The 20,066-nt window shown below is 38.2% G+C and overlaps 1 long non-coding RNA gene across 1 annotated transcript in view; it reads left to right on the top strand.

Annotated features, from left to right (window-relative positions):
* Positions 1–5,486: 5,486 nt before the first annotated feature.
* Positions 5,487–20,066, top strand: part of LOC133271673 (uncharacterized) — a 515,341-nt gene continuing 500,761 nt past the window's right edge. The window contains exon 1 of the long non-coding RNA XR_009744216.1: positions 5,487–5,771. This is a non-coding gene — a long non-coding RNA (uncharacterized LOC133271673). The remainder of the gene's footprint in view (positions 5,772–20,066) is intronic.

Here is a 20,066-nt window from a genome sequence, read left to right on the forward strand (position 1 = left end):
TGTAGAAGATATTCATAAATGGACAACTACTTTAGGACTGTGACCCATCTTCATTAGTAATGAACGGTACCTGGTTTTTCATCAGTTCTTGTTGGAGAAGACACAGTGTCATATAGGAAAGCTGAAGCATTATGCCTCTTTGAAGCTAGTTGTGAATGAGATCAGAAATGGTTCTCTAAATTACAGCTTCTTTATCCATGTGACTTCAGTCTGAATTGACTTTCACCTTGACTTTAAAATGGAGACTGCAAAATATAAGCGCAGAGAAAAAGAATGACAAAGTAATCAAGCAGTCACATCACATTCTCTTTATATCTTCTTTTTTTTAATGTTTGACTTTTGGTGTGAATTCCAATTCACAGGTCTTTGTCAGGCACTAATTTTCATAAATACAAATGTTACTGAAAACTCAAATATAGTATTAAAATCACTTATTATTCATAACCTAAGAAAGCACGATTTCTTATGTATAGACCACATTCAAAGAACTTTGCTCACGCAAAGAGCTTGGAAGACTAGCTGTCACATACAAATCTTGCAAAAATATAGGTGGAATTTGATGCTATTCTAATATCTTAGAGGGTAAATTATTAATGTTCAGTGTTAAAGAAAAAAATGTGTCTTCTAGGTTAAATACACAGCCTAGCTCAAATGACATTCATATGCCCTCATTCTGAAAGTATGAGGAGAAAAAGTCAATATCTTTAGAATGTGAAATGTGGAATGCTAACAGCAATATAGTATCAAGATATGGGCTTTAAGTTCTTAAATACCATCTATTCTCAGGCAATAATATTTCCGCATTGCTGTAAGGCAAGTTAACAAATATCAAAATGTCAGTTCGGGAGATTATTTGAAAACATGCACTCATATGTTATATACATGCACATACATGCATAAACACACACATATGTGAGATACTTGTATACAAATTAAATACATATGTGTGCACACACACATGTATGTATATGCGTACATATATATATACTCATCCCCAGTTTTCCCGAATGGAATTATGCATACCTGTATTTACACACAAACAAATGAAAAGGATGTATTATATAGAAGGGTTTTCTTCTTAAGAGAGATTTTTGATTTCCAGGTATTTTACCACCTGAAGTGACTGCTGTTGTTGTTCTTAGCTCTGTCCTGAGCATGTTTGCTCTGGGAATCATTGCATCTTTGCAGAAAATCACTTTCTATGACTTAGGGAAGGTGTCAGGACCCCTTCACACATTATATATTCAACAAATACTGAAAATATTGTTTTTATAGACATGTGTTGGTTTGGTCTTGAAAGAGGAAATATTCCTAGCTGGGAGGCTTTAATGTTTTTTTAATTGAACATGTGCAAGGTCACCTCTAAATATTATACCTGAGATTTTCATGGGAGCTGAGAGGATGGAAGGGTCTAGTTTGAACAGAAGGAAGAGCGAGCTACACTACAGACAAAAAAAGACTGGATACTATGGAATGACAAAAATAAAGGCCCTTCAAAAAAATAAACATTTGAAACTGCAGATAACCTACTTGCCACATTGTTTTAAAAACATTAGTCTTTTTGGTTTATATTAAGAGGGTATTAGAACAGCCATGGAATACTCAATTAGGAAATATCCAAAAATCATAGACTCTGGATTTGATGAGTCTTATATAAATTCTATATGACCTCTACTTCCAGTTACTTACAGCTTCAAGGGTTTGTTTTATTCCTTCTTCAGTTTTCAAAAAATGGTTTGCTGCTATACAATCTTCCAAATCTCCTTTAGCCTTGAATCTTCCAACAAAACAAAATTAGCTATAAAAGGCTGTTATTCAACTAGTTTTTACCTTTTCTTGGTCTCCCACTGTAGACTAACTTATATGCTCCACCCCTGGCAGTGTTCAAGGCCAGGTTGGATGGACTCTTGGGTGACATGGTCTAGTGTGTGGTGTCCCTGCCCGTGGCAGGGGCATTGGAACTGGATGATCTTAAGGTCCTTTCCAGCCCAACCCATTTTATGATTCTATATAGGTTGTTATTAAACATCACTAGTGACCTTTAATCCACCCTTTTTCTTATTATTAATTTATTTTAGCCCCAAGTACATTTCCTAACATACTCATTTGAGATTGGTTTAGCCTAATGTTAATGAAGAATCAGGAGTGGGGATACCTTGTTCTTTTGTTTCCTATGTAAATTCCAGATCTTACTTATTAAGGAGATTTGAGAAAAGACACCTTATTTGGGATATAATTGTGTTTATATATATATATATATATATATATATTTGAAGCCGTCCAACATAACAAGTTTAAAAGTCAACATTTTTAACACCAGTGCTGTCTTGGGTGCCTTATTTGCACTGTTTTGGAAGATTTTGATTTCCAGGCAGGTGTTTCTGTAAAATCATGGTTCAAAAAAACTGTCTGAAATTAAGCATCCAAAACAAGTAAGTTAAGTTTTTAAAAGAAAACCTTGATGAAATGATTTGCCTTTTTGATGCATTGCTTATTTGTTTAAAAACAATGAGAACACACATTTTTTTTTCTTTTACTCATCTCAGATATAACATATTTGCAGGGAAAATGCTATGTGCTTTGAAGGAAGATTGTAGGGAGCTGCTGTTGTCACTGGTTTGCTAAATATTCTATGGAGCAATGATAGGGATCTTTCCATATCACGGCACAATATACATTTGTGCACCAGCACGATACGGTTTTGCTCTAGAGTGGGATATTTGCTCCTTTTCATGAAAAATGCCTACCTTGAAGGGAAAGAAAAGGAAAGAAAAGAATTTTTAGAGTGTTTGCTTATTCTGTAAAGAAATATTGATTCAATGAGTGTTTAGAGTTGTTTGGTGGTGTTTTTTTTTTCCTAAAATCACTAGTAGTTTATTTACTGTTTAGTATGACTTGTAAGTATTGTCAGATTCTTGTAGATTTGGCAAAAATCCCAGAACTCCTAGAATCCTTTGTGAACCCAAGTTAACATGCCATGATACCCAATTCTCAGATTTTTCTTTCTCTTTTATTCCCTTTTTTTTAACTGTTTTTGTTTGCTTGATTATTTCAAGCTGTAACGATAAGCAGAACAACATTGATCCATGACGTGATTAGCCTGGCACTGAGCCTGGGTGAGTCTACATTACTGAGAGGCAACATTAACTGCCCTGAGCATGGTGCCATGCTGACAATATCCACATAAATTTACATCAACTCTTGAGTTCAGGCAGGATGAGCAGCACTAATTGGGAATGGATTTTCCTGGAGAGGACAATCAGCTCAGAGGGAGGATAGAACTTCCACCCTTCATATGACTTCTGGGGACAGTGGAGGACAGAAAGATTCACGTTTCACCACTATGCTATGTGTAGATGTACTCCTGTCCACACGGCACATATACCCATTGTAAGCATCTCTTATCCCACCCACAATATTCTCATTCTTCATGATCCTAGTTCCTTGCAGCATTCCCAGGTGTCCAAAATGCTTCTGTGCAGATCTTTCCTCACCTATAAAGTTATCCATTTCACTCTATCCAACACTTATTTGCATCTCTAGATGCCAGTCTTTAGATAAGCTCAGCCTTACGTAATGTGAACATTTCAGATATCCATAAAAACTCAAACTTCATAAGTGGTGATTTTGCTTCCAGGCCTAGTCCTGGTCTTGTGTATTGCCTGTTTGATTAAATGTTTATGAGTTTGGAGCTTTCTCGAGTGCTTCATTTTCTGGAGTTAAAAAAAAGTAAAACATAAAAACACAACTGTCCAGAATGCAAGGGTAAGAGCTGAAGTGTTTGCTTTCAGCTAAGTCTGATAGAGAATCAAATTAAATTAGGCATTTTTAGCATCTCTGGAAACAGTTGATGGAACTATTCCTGCTGGATTTCCAAAACTGGTTTTCAGGGACCTAATTCTTCTCCCTGAATTTGGAAAAGGGAGAATCTGAATTTGGAGAATGAAAATTCTCAGTAACATCAATGTAGACCTGAACACTGAGTGATTTTACTGGGATGCTGCAATTGTATTTAAGAATAATATATTTATAATAAAGATGTGTAGGGGTTTTTAAAGTATTTTTAGTGTATTTTTTTAATGTTACTGCATTTTGCAAGCTCTGCTACAGTGTGTCCGTCTTGTACTGCTTGTTCATTAAGGCTGCAAACACTATGGACTCAGGGCTGTTTGTTCTGTCCAGTAGTCTGCAAATAGTAATAGCCAAAAAGAAACCCTTCCCTTAACCCAGAAAATACTCCCTGCAGACATGTTGCTACTCTGGAGGAGTCTAGGAAGATTTTTCACATCCTATTGTTTATCTTTATGGCCTGCAGCCACACCACCTTGAGCTGTGATCTGATCACAACTCACAGATAAAGCAGGATACAGCCAGTCCTGGGAAGGATGATCTCCAGAACCGTTCCAGTGCTGTTAGACCCTGGTGCTGATTACTCATTTTATGTTATTTCCCCCCATCATGTCAATTCCCCACTGTGGAATCTAGAAGAACATCTTTCAATAGAGATAAGGTAGAGCTTGACTACCCAAAGCAATTTTAATCCTACAGTTTTGCTTAAGAAGGTGTGCAAGCTAATGTGACAGCTCACTTTTCCAGGAGGAGGCTGGAGCACAATCCAACAGAATTACCTGTCAAGTTTCCATGGTCAAATTCATGTGAAAATGTTGCATTTAAAAAGAAGATATGAAGACAGAAAGTGAACAGTTGCCACTTTGGTTCATGCCAAAGATTGCTGTTGGCAGCAGCCTGGGCTGCTTCAAGTTATGGTCATTTGTGTCTACAGAAGCAGTCTGGGTTTATTGCAAGAAACTGGGGCACAGTGTAGGAGATCTCTTTTTAAATTCCATGTGTGACCTTGGGCATAGCTCTTCCCTCTCTGAACCTCATTTTATCCCATGAAAAGTAAAGATACTGGTATTTCTTGCATTTGTCATCACGAATCTGACTGTAAGTTCTATTTTTTAGGGTGAGTCAGTACACCACCTTGCTCTATGGGGCCACCTTCACAGCTGGGATCTGTTGGTACTTCTATAGCCCCTAGAATAATAATAGTTCTCATTAAGGACTCCTGTTAAAAATGTGTTTTATCATGGCTAAAGAAATCCTCTTTCAGATTATTAATTAAAAATAAATCCAATTGCCTTCACCTGTGGACCATGACATTTGCAGGGGGAACATTAAGGGCAGAGAAATGTAAACCAGCTATCTTGAAAGTTTGCTGTTTGAAAGCTTAAAGCTGCATTTGTCCCCTCCTCTCCCCTCCCCTTATGCACAATTTCAGATCCATTGCTTATTGAATGATAGACTTATTGATGAATTATACTGCAGTGATCCAGCTCAGGGAGGTCAGTAGGGTGCAATTACTAGCAGAACGGGCTTGGGTGTGCTTCGGAACTACTCCTCCCTGCACAGCTCTTTCAGTATGCATATCACATCTCCGTGCTTGTAGCAGGCTGGTGAGTGTGTGCAGTTAGTGCAGGCACACACATACTTCTGCGCTTTCCCTGAAAGTGGAGCATTAGCAACTGCAGTCAAAAAGCACCCTTGCTTCTTCAGCTCTGATCCTGGCAGCAACTGTCTAATTCTGTCTGGAGGAACTGGAAGACAGCACTGGAGGCAAGTTTAAAAAGGACCTAGTGACACCCTGCTGTCACATCGGGTTTCGTGAATCCACTTATCAGTAGTCCATTTACAATTACTTTCCTCGTCCCATCAGTATTGTACATTCGTGAGAGCTGGCTGGCTGGGAAGGAAGGAGAGCCCTGCTGAAGGTAGGTTGCAATCTTCTTTACCTTGCATCTTGTGCTGAATGTTTCTGTCTGTGCATCTCACTTGCAGACGTTCCTGGTCTCTGCAGTTTTCCACTGAAAGCTGCTGGAGCAGGGCTTTAACAAATCAAAGCAATAGAAATAAATGGACAGGTAACTTTTTTTACCCCACTGCCCTTATTTAACCATGCAGACTGTTTGTTAAAGGGTAAAATTATATGACCGGATTAAACTTTCAGGGAAGAGGACAGCTCTGACTGCATTCTGTATCACAAGCAAATAGACTGCTGTTATTTCTAACAGGGCAAAAATTCCATTCACCAGCTGTTTAACTGTGGACATGGAACATTGCTTCCAAATTGATGTGTTTATTAAATACGGTCTGTGGATGCCCTGCCAGCTGAAATCTGCATGCATGTTTTGAAACCTGAAAAAAAGGAGACTCTTTCATTAACTTTCAAAATGCTCTGGACTGCAGCACACTTCTTTAGAGAAGAGGAGTGAGCCAGGCTTTTCATTTCACTTAAGTTCTTTTACTGGCATGTATTCATCTGGTAGAAAGTCTTTGCCAAATCCAAGAAGTTTGCTGTTATTGCATTTCCATAAATGTAACAGCTGTGAAGAGAATGAATATTCATAGTGTTTGGTTTTTTGCTCCAAAGGTTTTTTATGATAATTCTGACTTTTCAAGGGGATGGGATCTTAGATCAAAGAATTCTGCAGGTTCAGGTACTGTGATAAGCAACTTATGTTTCCTCAAATAAACATAATACAGACAAGCATGTACTGCAGTAAAGAGCTGACCCTACCTCTTATTTACTCGCAGCCAACTTGGTCTGTTGCTTATACTTGTGGATTCTTTTGCTAACAGGTCATCAGCAATGAAAATGAAGTACAGCTCATACTGCTCTCTCATGGGACGTTATTTCCCTAATGCTATCCAGTTTCCTTTGAGCATATCCGAGAAACTGCTAATGTTATGATGATTAAATTTTAACTCGGTACATCCTGTATTTGCACTGACTAAAAACTTATTTCGGGATGTTGCTAGGGACAGAGAAGCCCACCACAAGCCTCGTGTACTTTAAGGATGGAAAGTGATTTGACTGATCTCCCCCTAGGAAAATTCCCCTGATTGATAGTCATTTATCAAAACTGTACAAGCAGCAGAGATGGTCCTCCCCTGCAGGTAGAAATAGAATGGTCTTGAAAATACAGAGGCAGTGTGTGTGCATGTGCGTGTGTTTCTAGAGATAATTCGTCTAAAAAAACTTAACTAATCCTGGCTGCCTGTAGATCTCAATGACTTCTGCATTACTAAAAATATCATATTAACGGGTCATGCTGCAGATCTCAGTAACTACACAGCAGAATAAAGCACCCAGACAGGAACTGTGACATATAAAAACCCCTCAGAAACCCTCTTGAGGCTGGTTGTGATGATTTCCTTAAAAACCCTCCCAGCATCTGGGAAGTGTCAGGAGCTGCAGCGTACCTGCCTCTGTGAAGTGCTACAAGCAGAGCTATCCATGTGTGCTTAAAGTGAATCTAAGCTTCCTGATGTCCAGGGTCACATCTTTGGCAGTCTGTCCTCACTCAGGCTGGACCATGCTGCTCACCGGTGGCAAGGTCAGCCTGGCCGGAGAGCTGTGATGCTCCAGCCCTCAGCCTGCAGTGGGCTGTCAGTGTCTCCTTCTTAAGGGATGGGGACAAACTGTCTGTCCCTTTCATCTGTCATTTTTAATGACAGATGAATCAGCCTGCTGCTTAGGTGAAAACTTTCTGTTGTTTTACTTGGTTATTCCCCCGTCACAGTAGATATAGTGTGCTGTGGCTAGGGATATGCAGGGACTGCAGGCATCAAATACATTTAAATACATATGAGAAAAAACCACCCCGATTGGATGGGTCAGATTCTGTTTCCAGGGAGAGGAAATCAGACTTCCCTCCTGAAAACAGTAGGAAGTTGTTTACAGGAACAGAAGTTGTTTACATGGGTGCAAACTGGTATAAAATCTCACTTTCCCTTAGTGCTGTTTGAATTTCTGTGACCCAAGGACCTGTCTCTTTTCCTTTAAAGGTTTTATTCCAGGAAAAGTAGTTAAAATGGAGAATTTTTCTTTTCACTTAGTAGGAACAAATAACTGTCTTGTGTACAATGACAACTGCAGGTATTTGAGAGCAAACACCTTTTATCTTTCCCCTCAGCAAAGCCTAGGAGAAAAAAACCCCGACAAAACAAAACCTCTCTGTTTACTTCCCTTTAAGACAATACAAAGTCTCTTCTCCTGCTTGAATATATGTGTCAGGCTCCTTCCCAACCTCCACCACTACATCGGAGGAGGCAAGAGGTAATTCATTTTGCCCTCTTGGCCACCTCACCCTTGAGCCTGTTCAGAGCAGATTTGTGGATCACATAAAATACAATTGCCAGTGTGTTTCTCTTCTGCACTGAGCCAGCATCCAGAGCTGTTTTAAGTTACATTCTCTCAGCCCCAGCACTGTGCTTACCAAGCCAACTGGCCCTCTAGTGTTTTGAGGTATTGTATGCAAAGAGGTCCCTTTAGCTGCTGCTTCTCTGTTCCAGAGGTAAAGAGGGGGATTTGAAGCAGCTCGCAAAAGCTTAGTGAAGTTACCTGAATCTGGAGTGATTGACAAGGGTGACACAGCATCCACCCTTCTGCCTGGAAATAGAGGGAGCCTGATTTGATGTACTTTTGGAGGGCCAACACTTCTGCTATGACCACTACTCCATGGCTGTGAGTCTATGAGAAGCTACTGGTGCACAAAGAGATGCAAAGTTGTTGTAGAAGACAGTTGTCTTTTACACACTTTAGCAGGGATTTCTGAAAGCATCCTATATCACAGATACACTGCAACACTGGGGTACCACACAGCATCTTATATCACACACACACTGCAGCACTGGGGTACTGCGCAGGTTTTCCAGCTCTCTCGTGAGTGATACCCGAAAATAAAGATGAAGGGAAGGAAAATGCCATGAAGCATCAACACTGTAGCAAACTAGGATCCAGATGGGAAGCCTTTTTACAGCAACATGCTGGATTAACTTGAAGACTCCCCTGGCTACTACTCTCCTATTTAATTTGTCTTTTCTTAATGCTGCTTCAGTGAGGTGCTTTTCTGCAAGGTAACGCCATAAAAATGTGTGGTTCCAGGCATTGTCTGCTATCAGGAGAACTTTTCTCCATCCCCGTTAGCCCATTCAGAGCTAATTAACTGATTGCATGATCAATAGCATCAATTTGAACTCTTAAGTGGAACAATATTCCACATCATTCACATGGTCATGCAAAGCATGAAGCCAAGATGATGTACATATGAAAGAAAAGAATTAACCTGTTGGAGGGAGAACAGGTTTCCATTCTTCTAGGCTGTGTCTTTAGTCAGAAATAAGTTTTGGAAATGCAGCTGCAATAATGAAGGGAAGTTTTAAACCCTGAGTTGGTGTCCACATCCCATTTGGAGGCTGGATGTCAGGTAGTTGTGTTTCTCCCTGTAACTTGTAGATCCAGTCCTATCTTCTCATAAGCTGCCATTGATGCTTGAATTTCTCCTTCCATCCCTGTGCAGCCACAGCAATGATCATCCCTGTCCTCATCTTCAAAAAGCTGGTCGGTGAGACACCCAGTGGTGACAGCGAGCAGCAGAGCTGGCCAGTGGGACCTCATGGGTGCCTTCATGCAAACTGCAGGGGTAAAAAAGAGTGGCATCCAAGGAACTTAATAAGTTATCAGGAATCTTCACCTCCTAGATAGAAAAAGCATTGCATCCATTTGCAGTGAGTGCCAATCTGTCTGCAACCTTGCTATGCCTCTGTGAGATGGAGACAGAAGACTTGTATTCATGGAGGAACACATCTGCTGCATAGCCTAAAGAAACACTCCGGCAGCTGATAGCAGTGTTAATTTCATATCATATCCAGAGACTAACCACAATACTATCCTTAGCAGGTAACTTTCTGCTGCTTCCTCAGCAGAAATCTTGTCAGAAACTCAACTTGAGGCAACACAATGCTTGTGACTCCCTCCTTTTACTCTCGGATTTTGTCGCTATGTGATGCCAGTTGAATGTAAATTGTTAAAAGAAATATCATATAATAAAATTGTCTCCAGAACATCTCTTGATCATTTTGGCTTAAGTGGGTTTCTAACCTGAACATATGGGAATGAGCAGCAAGTCCCACTCCTTTATCTCACATGATCGGTATACCCAAACCCTGTTGAAATGGCAATTAAAAAACCACATCCAAGTGCCAGACTGTGATACAGTTCATCTGTCATCTAGCACTGCCTGAGCTGTCCCTCTCATTATATCTCTTTCTGCTTAGCCTTTGGGCTACCTTGATGATAGAATAATCAGAAGCCAGATGTGGGACACAGCTCCAGATTAAACCTAAAAACAAGCATCTGTCCAGTCATCTAAATAGTTTTGTAGGCTTTGATGACTCTATTGATCAGATCATTATTGGCTAAAATGGGAGCTTTGCCTTCTAGTGCTAAGTATCCATAGGGAGGATACAATGCAGCACCTATGGGAGACGTGAGTCCTTCTGCGGTGGAAAGGAGGGCACAGAGCACATACTGCAGCATCTTGTAACACTGCATTCCACATTAAGAAACACAAAAGAGCCCTAACGGTCACTCAGATAAAAATGGCAGAGTATCTGCTGCCATCAGTTGCTTCTTGCAAAGATCCAATCCTTCTCTATTAGACGTGAAGGATAGCTTAACTGAATACATCTTCCTTTATTAGAAAGGTTGTCTCTCTCCACTGAACTAAAAGGAATAACAGTGCTTACTTGACGTAGGCTCGATGATTAACATTCAGGTACACCTATATCTAAACTAAGGATTCATGTTAAGACCATCACAGCAAATGGTCCAAAAGCCACCTGGCATTTGAACCGAAATATTTATGAATGAATGCCTGAAGTGAAAGCGGGGTAAAGTGCCACTGCTTGGATGTACTCAAAGGGCTTGTAGAGGTGAAAAAAGATTTAGGGCATCACAAGCTGTTTTAATGAAGGTAATTGTAAAATTATACCCTGACAGAAATGAAGAAACACAGAACTATGGCCCAGGGATCTCCTGAGGAACAATAATTCTTAACTTATCAAAATATCATTTTTCTGTCCTATTGGAACTACTCCCACCAATTCTCATTCCCAGGAATGACATCTGGGTATCAGCAGCTATTAAACATTTGCTATAAAAAGGAAAAAAGCATTAAAAAAAGTTTATAAAACAATAACACATATGTCATAATAACATGGAATTCTGTCTCCTGTCAACTGATAATTTGACATTGGGATGGTGAGTACTTCCTTCTTTGTCTCCTGTGCTCTCGGCTATCAACCTCTGCAAACCAATAATTAACTGTAGTGGATGTTGCTGGGGGTGAGGAGGAATAACTTATTGCAGTGAAATGCTGTTTTTTTTAGCAGAGCTATGGCAGTGTGAATAATGCATGAGGTGATTTCCTTTCAGGAAGGCTACTAGCAAACATTTCCACTAGTTGGCGATTCAGACATGGCAAGAGAGTGGTATTTACATTGTTTTGGTGATGCAGAAAGCAGTTAGGGAACAATTATATGATTCTTTCATATTCTAAGACTCTGGAGAAATGTCAGTATCCAATTAAATAAGAGGAATTAAATAAATTATGGGAAAATGTAAAATTAACCTAGCTTCAGATGCTTGGGTAAGTTATCGCATAAATTTAAAAGACCTAATAAAAGACATTGTTCAATTTTATTTGGCAGGATGAATGTTGTTATGGTTTCTCTAAATCCAGGTGATAAAAGGAAAAAAAATCTAAAGGCTTTTAATTAAATATTTTAACTTATTATTTATAAATAAGGCTATAATGTTGTTTTTCTCTTTAATAAAACCCAAATCCTTGTGTCTGTAAAAAGGTGAAGGACGATGGGCATATCAAAGATGGGTAAGGAAAGCTCTATAATGATTTTTTTCATTGTACTAGATTTTTCTAAACAAAATCTCTTATCTCAAAAAGCCATCGAGTTCTCACAAGTTGAAGAAGATAAATCATAGCAGAATAGGCAGCCTCCTGTTTCATTCACTGAGCTCCATATGCTTATCTACCTCGTGCTCCCACATCCTGGGCTCCTAAAATGCTTCGGTCAACATTCCTTCTGAATTGCGATACGTCATGTTAATCAGCCTCTACAGTGTCCCAAAAATGTATGTAAATTAGACTTTTGATGAACCAGAATATTTTGACAGGATATTTTGCATAAATCACACATGCAAGCACGCATACACACACACATACACACTCAGAGACAACCTGTTTAGAGAGGAAGATATTTTTGGACCTCATTTGTTTTTGAAGTAGATTGTGACCAGCATGCTGATGCTGCTTCTGAGCAGGAGCACATATGTGGCAGTATTCCAGGTCCCATAGGAAGAAGCAAATCGAGTTTTAAGTCCATTCTTGGCAAGAAAAACTGTACCAAGGAGAAAGAAATGCAACAGTTTCCTCTTTCTTCGTCATCCTTTCCATCCATTCCCTTTTCTGGTACCCTGTTGATCCTCTAGGTTGTTTGGTGTCAGTAGTAATGTAGACATTTTTAAGGTTGCCATAGAACACTGTCACATCGCAGTAAACGAACATTTTTACTTAATCTGTCCTTCCAGCAGAAACAAAACTCAAAAATCAAAAGAATTTATTTGAATTTAAACCAGTTTAATTTAATTCAATTTGCTGACTTTCATATTGCTTATCAACCAACCAGTTCTACTGAATATATAGAAAACTGCTGTTGAGGCTTGTTAGGATGAGTCTTGCAACTACTAGCACTGCCTGGCTGCAAACCTTTCCATTTTTGTTATTTTATGACCTCTTTTGCTATATTTTTGTGCTCTACCCTGTCTGTATTTAGACTGCTTATAAGCCTGAGTATGTCTGTCTCATCTGTCCCTCTTGCTGAAGTGTGTGAGGTTGAGAAAGCAAAACAAGCATCATGTAGTCAGGGCTTTCTGTCTCCTTCAGGCACAAAAACTTAGTGCAGTTCCTAGTCTTCAGCAGTACATGTAAGGACCATCACTTGCCATGTATTTGTACAAGTGAGGCCCTGGTTAACATGCTCTGAGGTGCATCCATGAATGCTCTTCACCTTCCACACCTTAGGCCACATAGGAGTAAAACTTTCTGTGGCTATTATTTCAAGTCATAGAATCATAGAATGGTTAGGGTTGGAAAGGACCTTAAGACCATCTAGTTCCTCTGACATCTTATCATGAAGCTGCACACCCCTGAAAGCACATCAGACCTCACCAAGAAAGTGTCAGACCATGTCTATTTAGCTTTTCTGGTGATGTTTGAGCCAAAAGGCTTTATTGCTTTTTCACAGATCATAATTTTTTTTTCCTTTTTTAAGTTACTGGACTTCCATGAGGGTGATGCAGGCATCATTTGCACAGCTAGGGTTTAAAAAAACTCCTCTGATGTTATACAGAACATCTTTTATGCAGACTGTATCTGCAATGTGAACCCACTGTTTATGATATATGCCATGCACCAACTAAAGAAAAAAATACTGTAACTCCATTGTCTATATATAAATATTGAAAAAGGTATATGTATAATACACTGTACGTGAGGGAATGCACACACACAAACATATATGCCATCATATATACAATTCATGATTTGCAAAACACACAGTTCACAGTGAAAAGTCAGAAGGCCGTGATTTGTCATCTAGGGCGAATCCCACAAAGTGTTTTGAATTAAACCACCCCATGACTACAGACGCAGACAGTTTGGCTGCTCCCTTTCTAAAGAGGTATCAGAGCTTTTAAGTATGTGCAATTTTATGGCTAAATATAAACAGAAGAATCCTTCAATAATCATAGATACAGCTGTAGAGCCAAATTCTCCTAATGATGCAATAGAAGTATATATAGATACACATATATATTCTAATTTACAGTTTGAAGTTCTTAATTCTCACCACCAAAGTCTTCATTTCGTGCCAATTTTATAATTTTTCCTGCTGTCAATTGCTTTCTAAAATAAGTTTGAATGAGGTGGAATTAAGTTTTAACTTCTAAAAACTAGAAGCAGGTGTTGTGTCTATATTCTCTGCCTCATCCATTTCCTCGTGTCTTGTATCACTGCTTTCTGGAACAAGCTGTTGGATCCTGTTGATTGATTGTCATTAATTTTGCACTATTTGCTGCTGGAAGCTGGGGGAGGGAGAAAGTTGCTAAATATTAGGACAGTGAGAGAGCTGAAGACATTCAAAAACAGGGAAGCTCTGTAAACTGAATAGAAGTAGAATAGTATTACTGGTGAGAGCTTTAACAGCAGCAGTGCCATCACTGGCTTAAATGTGTGTTGGTTTGGGGTGCTTTTAATGGCAATAATTAGGTAATCAATATTGCTTCACAAAGGAAAAATATCCTGCTTAACAACAGAATAGCATTGATTAGCTAAGCTAGAACCATTTTAAGGAACATTAAGTAATCAAGACTGTTTCCATGATGACATCTCAAAGAGAGAGAAAATCAGGCAAATCTAGTATTGGGTAAAGCTGGGACTGCATTTTTGCTGTTGCTGAGGAAATAATGGCTGCTGCATGTGTGCCTGTGTAGTCATTGTTGTACAAATGTTTGAGGGGGGCACTTTTATTACAATGAACTTTGATCTTATTCCAGATACAAACTTTTCTGAGGACACAGATTCCACTCCACTATTTTGATTACCGTTACTCTATACACTTGTCAATTTACACTGATATCTTTACTTTTGGATGTCTAAAATAATGAATAAGCAGAACTTCCACTCTGATATTTACTGAGAAGTCCCAAGGCACTTTGTAGGAGATGCCACTCTTAATAGTAATAATTTACATCAGAGAAAAGTGAATGGTATGGGGAGAGGTTTTGCAAAGAAACCCTTGATTGCTCACGGCATGAGGAGGAGCAGGGTCCATAGGTGCTGGGTGTTCATTTGCTGCTGTCTCTACTCAGCCACCTTGACCTTTTTTTAAGTACCCAGATTGATCCAGAGGTACCTAAAGTTTCATATATTTGAGCAACTACAGTTACAGCTGCAGCTTTTCAAACACTGGCAAGCAAGTGTATGTAGATGACCAGATTTAATCATTCGGGTCAGGATTCTCAGCAAGAGCAAAGTTTCTCAGAGGTATAATGCTGAGTCCTTTTCTGTGTAGTATTGCAAGAAATTACTTCAATGATGATTTTGTTAAACCTAGGTGTGGCACAAGCAACAGAGCTTCATTTGACCTATGCATGATTTTGCATGAGCAGAAGACAGTGGGCTTCTGCTAAAGAGTATAAACCTTGTGAAGACTGATCCTGGGCACTAAAAATAACAATGATGCTCAGAAACAGCTGAAAAGTGTGAGTGAAGAACTGGTGGCTGTTGAGAATTCTCCAAGCTACTTGAAAGCAAGTACAGGTGACAATAAGCTCATTTCTAGGTATAAGAACAGTCAACATCCTTTCTCCCAAGAGTTAACTGATCAGACATTTCATGTTCCATGATATATGGGCTTGTTCTTAAAGCATTCACTCCTGGAGGCAAGTCATTACATATGAATCACAAGTTTCATTGGGGAAAAACGCTTGCAGCCTTCAGAGCGTTGAGGCAAAGCTTGAAAATACGAGTCTTCTATATAATAAAAACTCAAAATTGAAAACTAAAGTATCAGTCTCAAAATCTTCTTCCTTAAAAGCAACAACGAAGCAAATAAAAGCCAGTTCCATTCAGAATTGGTCTTGTGATAATAAGCGCAAAATAGTGTATTCACTTTTAAATATTCAGGTTTAACCTTACTGAAACTAGAGCAGAATTGTTGGAGAGGTGAGAATTCCCTTTAGTTTTGATGGTATCAGGAAAGTTTCTGCTTCAAAGCTGAGTTTGAAAACCATTTTGCACAAAAAGGAACAGACTGCTATTGTAGCAGACAAATTTAGTCAAGAGGTGCTACACAGCTTTTATCCATTAGAACTTTGGATTTGTTATAGCTGTGTGAGGCCATGAAATACATATAGGATTACCCCACTATAATCTGAAAGAGAAATGAAACAGACAAGCTCTGTCCCTTTCCTACATGTATAGAAAGATGAAGAAGCACTCTCTTGTCTCAGTTTTCAAATTCTGATGAAGTTTATTTTCATGATGGTTTTGTTTTCTACCATGTACCATATGTGCTGTAATAAGTGAGAGTCCACTCTTCTACCTAGTATCTCCTCAACCAGCTGGCATTTTTTGCATGGCGGTGGTATGTACAGTTTCAGATTCATGAGGGTGGTAAGAGACGTAGTAGATGATTACAGGATACTGCTGGTTCAAGTGGATGAATCTGACTGCTGGCATAACATATAAGATATTCTTATATTTTTTCTTGTCAATATTTTGTCCAAAACTATTTTCCTGGATTCAATACACTAAAGGATATGACTTGATGTTTCCCATCAGAATCCTTCTAAGAAATGTTGTATTCATCTTCCTTCTTTCATAGGTCAGAAAGCTGGAATTAACTGGAAATGGCTTTTTAATCTGCAATCCTGCACTTCTGGATCTATTTGCCAAAAGACTGAAAAGAAAATAATGGTCAGGATAGACTTTGCCTTTTACACAAGTACAATACTCCACAGATTTCCTATCCAAGTAGAAATGATCAAAACTTTTGATATAGCCTGTCTGGTAGACTTGGTAGTGTTAAATATTCTGGTAAGTTACATGAAGTTGAATGAGTTCAAAGAAAAGTTTCTTTTTCCAGATTCAGTGCCTGCAATGTTATGCATTAAAAAGTCACTGAATAAACACCGTAATTGTAACTAGTTTTAATGACAACAAAAATCCATCATCTGTGGCCATATTTGCCTCATTATCATTTTTCTGATTTATTTCTATTCTGAATGTATCTGTTTTATGTGTAACCTTTTTAATATATTTGGCTTCTAGACTGGAGATGTATCTGTTGTAAAAGTTCTTTCTTTTATAGGTGCATATGGCATGTGATAGAGTCTCTCCCTTGTCGTCTATATGATAAAATAACAGGATTTATCTCAACTATTTTTTCACTCTTTTGCATATTTTCCAGTCCATCAGTCATTCAGTGGTTCTTTTCTGAATCATTTCCAAGGGTGCTAGTAACCTGCTTGACATACGGAGACCAGAACTGAGGCCAGAATTACAGCAGGAGTTATAACTTTGACAGACATAGGCTTTGGTTCTTTTATCTTGCAGAATATTTCCATGTTTATAATCCTAGGATCATATTAACCCTTTTGGCTACAAAGTTATACTTGGGAAGTTATTTTCAATTTATTATCCGTGGTCATCTTAAGACCATTTCAGAATCACAGCTTTCAAGATAGAGTCTGCCGCTGCCTTATCAAGGCCTTTATATATTCTTGACTTTGATGTATGGGTTTAGATTTGAAATACATATTGTTTGCTTACAGGCTATAGGAATGATGTGTCATCCTCCTTTATTTACTATTCTCATCAAATCAGTGTCTTTTGTACATGTGGCTTTATTATGTATATGTCTATTTCTAAGCCATTGATGAAAAGATTAAGAGACACAAAGCCAAAAAGAACTAAAAAAATCTCTGTGGGTTTCTACTTGAAATGCAGGTGGTTTACAATGATTCTAAGTTAGAACTGTGTTCTGAATCTTATTATTTAACGAGATTTTAATCCATTTAATATGTGAAAGTTAAGTTGTTCAAGCTTCATCACTCAGGAGATTACATTGTCTCAAGTCAAGTGTATTACAGAAATATACTGCAGCAGCGCCATTATTTTCATCACACAAAATTGTAAACAAAGCAACTCAATGCCAATATACTTTAATTTTCTGCAAATGTCAAATAGCTTTAAGAGTCCTGCATTCTTTTAATTCCTATTGATTAAGGTTTATATTAACCAGCAACCTGGTCTAGTGGAAGGTGCCCCTGCCCGTGGCAGGGTAGCTGGAGCTAGATGACCTTTAAGGTCTCTTCAAATCCAAACCATTCTATGAGTCTATAATTCTGCCTGGCATGCTGTTGCATCTGCATACCTGTAGCTTTCCAGATGAAAAAAATATAGTTTCGAATATATTTTCAAAGCATGGTTTTATTCTCAAACACCTCCAGATCTCCAGAATTTATCGTAAAGCTGGCATTGGTGATTCAGGGAATTTTTTGGCCATATGCTTTAAGTTCTTAAACAAGTATTATCTGGATTTGCTTACATTAAATCTGAATTTGCTTATCTTAAACCCCTCAGTTTTAGCAACTGTTGCTAAATATTGTTTCTAGTTATGGTTGGAGTCAAAAGCATTTCACTCACTTTATATTTTTGGGCTGCATTATTAAGTCTCCTTATATACAAATATTTACTGAGAAATGTCTGTCCTTCTTGATGCACTGTTAGTAATTATTCTATTTTATCCACCTGGTAATTTACCAGTACAGTTGGTTATATATAGCAGTCTGGTGGGAGCTTGTGTTTTAAACTTCAGATGAAGTATGTTTGTTTCTTAACCGCCAACATTGCAGCTCTTGTAGCACTAAGTACAATAGAAGAAAAGACTGTCTTTCTGACAGCATCAGTTTGAACTTTCAAGCAACAAGATTTTTCTTATTCAGTAAATGGTGGTGTTGATTCCCCCATAGTCTAGCCATAAATTCGATAAAACTAGGGAACTGGCATTATTTTTTTTTAACTGGATTGCAAAAACAGCAAGAGATTTTTTTCTGAATAAGCAAACACTGTTAGTTCTTAAGGTATTGCTGTTATTCTTTACAAAAGTGAGGAAGTGTTTCCTGACTAGAGGCAGAACTAGGAGTCTACATTTTCTTACTGATTTTGCCAGTTTTTGATGTTGATGTTCAATTCTTTTTTATGCAAGACCAAACCGAATTATAATAATGTTTAATTGCCAGAAAATCCTTTAAAATTCAGCATAAATATTTTAAAGTAAAGAATTGTTAAAAAAATCAATGCTTTCTCATGAACTGGTAAGTGTGAGAAAACAAAAAACAATGAAATAAGAAGCAGGAATCCATGGGCACTTTTCTTGTAAATGAGCTAGTCTGCTGGAGACTCTATAGCCATTTATGTTATTGTTCTCATGCTTGAAATCACAATTGAATAAATTTCAGAAAGGGTTCTGCCTCAGTGAATGCTGTTTAAAAATATTTGCTTGCCTTTTAACGTTCCCTTCGTCTGCTGCTAGATGTTTAGCATCCATCCATCTTGGTTGCTTCTTTCTGTGATTTACTTGTGGAGCAGGGATGGATGTAGCATGGCTCTGCTTTATTTCTTTTTGTTTCCAGTTTAAAAATATTTTCAGAAAGATATAAAATCACAGAATAATTCTGAAATGGTTTTGTGAGTTGGTGGATTCCCGTCTAACTTTTCTTAAATGGTCAATATCTGTGCAAGAGACGGCAGATGCCTAATGACATGCTGAACATAGGGCACTAACCCTGTAGCATAAAATGCTACTGAATAAGATATTTAAAAGGATAGACTGGGTGTCTGTTTCAAGAGTAACTACTGTATGTATCTTCCATTTCGATTCACAATTTGTCTTGTCTCATACAGTGCTATGCACATTGAATTGACAGGATACAAGGATTTGTTACACGACAAAAACAGAGGTCACAAGTTTTGTTGAAGGGCAACCTGTAATTTTGATTATGCAAGTGTGTCTTGTTTTTAAGTTGTATTTTCTTTTAACACTAGGTTAAAAAAGTTAAAATGTTGTTTATGTATGCCCTCTGGCAACATTTGATACTTGTGCAAGACTTGAATAACACTGGTAAGTAATAACTACTCACTGGAATCTTTCTATTTCTCTGCTCTGTTAAACTAGAGCAATTCTTCTGCAGTCAAAAAGTGAATTTGAAGAAGTTAGTAACAATTTAATTCTGGAAGACAAGAAAAAATATTTCTTCTCAGACCTTAGTTAAATATGTCTGTTGAAAATCAATTTATCATAAGATATATTACCCAGAACATTGTAGAAGCCATTACTTAATTGCTCATATACAAAAGATATAGCATAGGGTTTGAAGAACATTCTGCCCTTCCTGTGTCAAAGAATCTCCTGCCTTGTATCAAATCATTACTCTCTCTAATGCCTGTTTAGAAGGCTCAGACATGGACGTTTCACATTTTTGCAAAGCTTCAGGAAGATGGAATTCAATCACCTATATGCTTGTTGAAGGGAACCAGAAAAACAAGCTGGGTTTTGCTGAATGCAGTTAATTTGGTTGA

Source organism: Pezoporus flaviventris, unplaced genomic scaffold (assembly GCF_033815535.1).
Source record: "Pezoporus flaviventris isolate CSIRO_AGI_PZ_B2104156 unplaced genomic scaffold, CSIRO_AGI_Pfla_v1 ptg000025l, whole genome shotgun sequence".
NCBI lineage: Eukaryota > Metazoa > Chordata > Aves > Psittaciformes > Psittacidae > Pezoporus > Pezoporus flaviventris.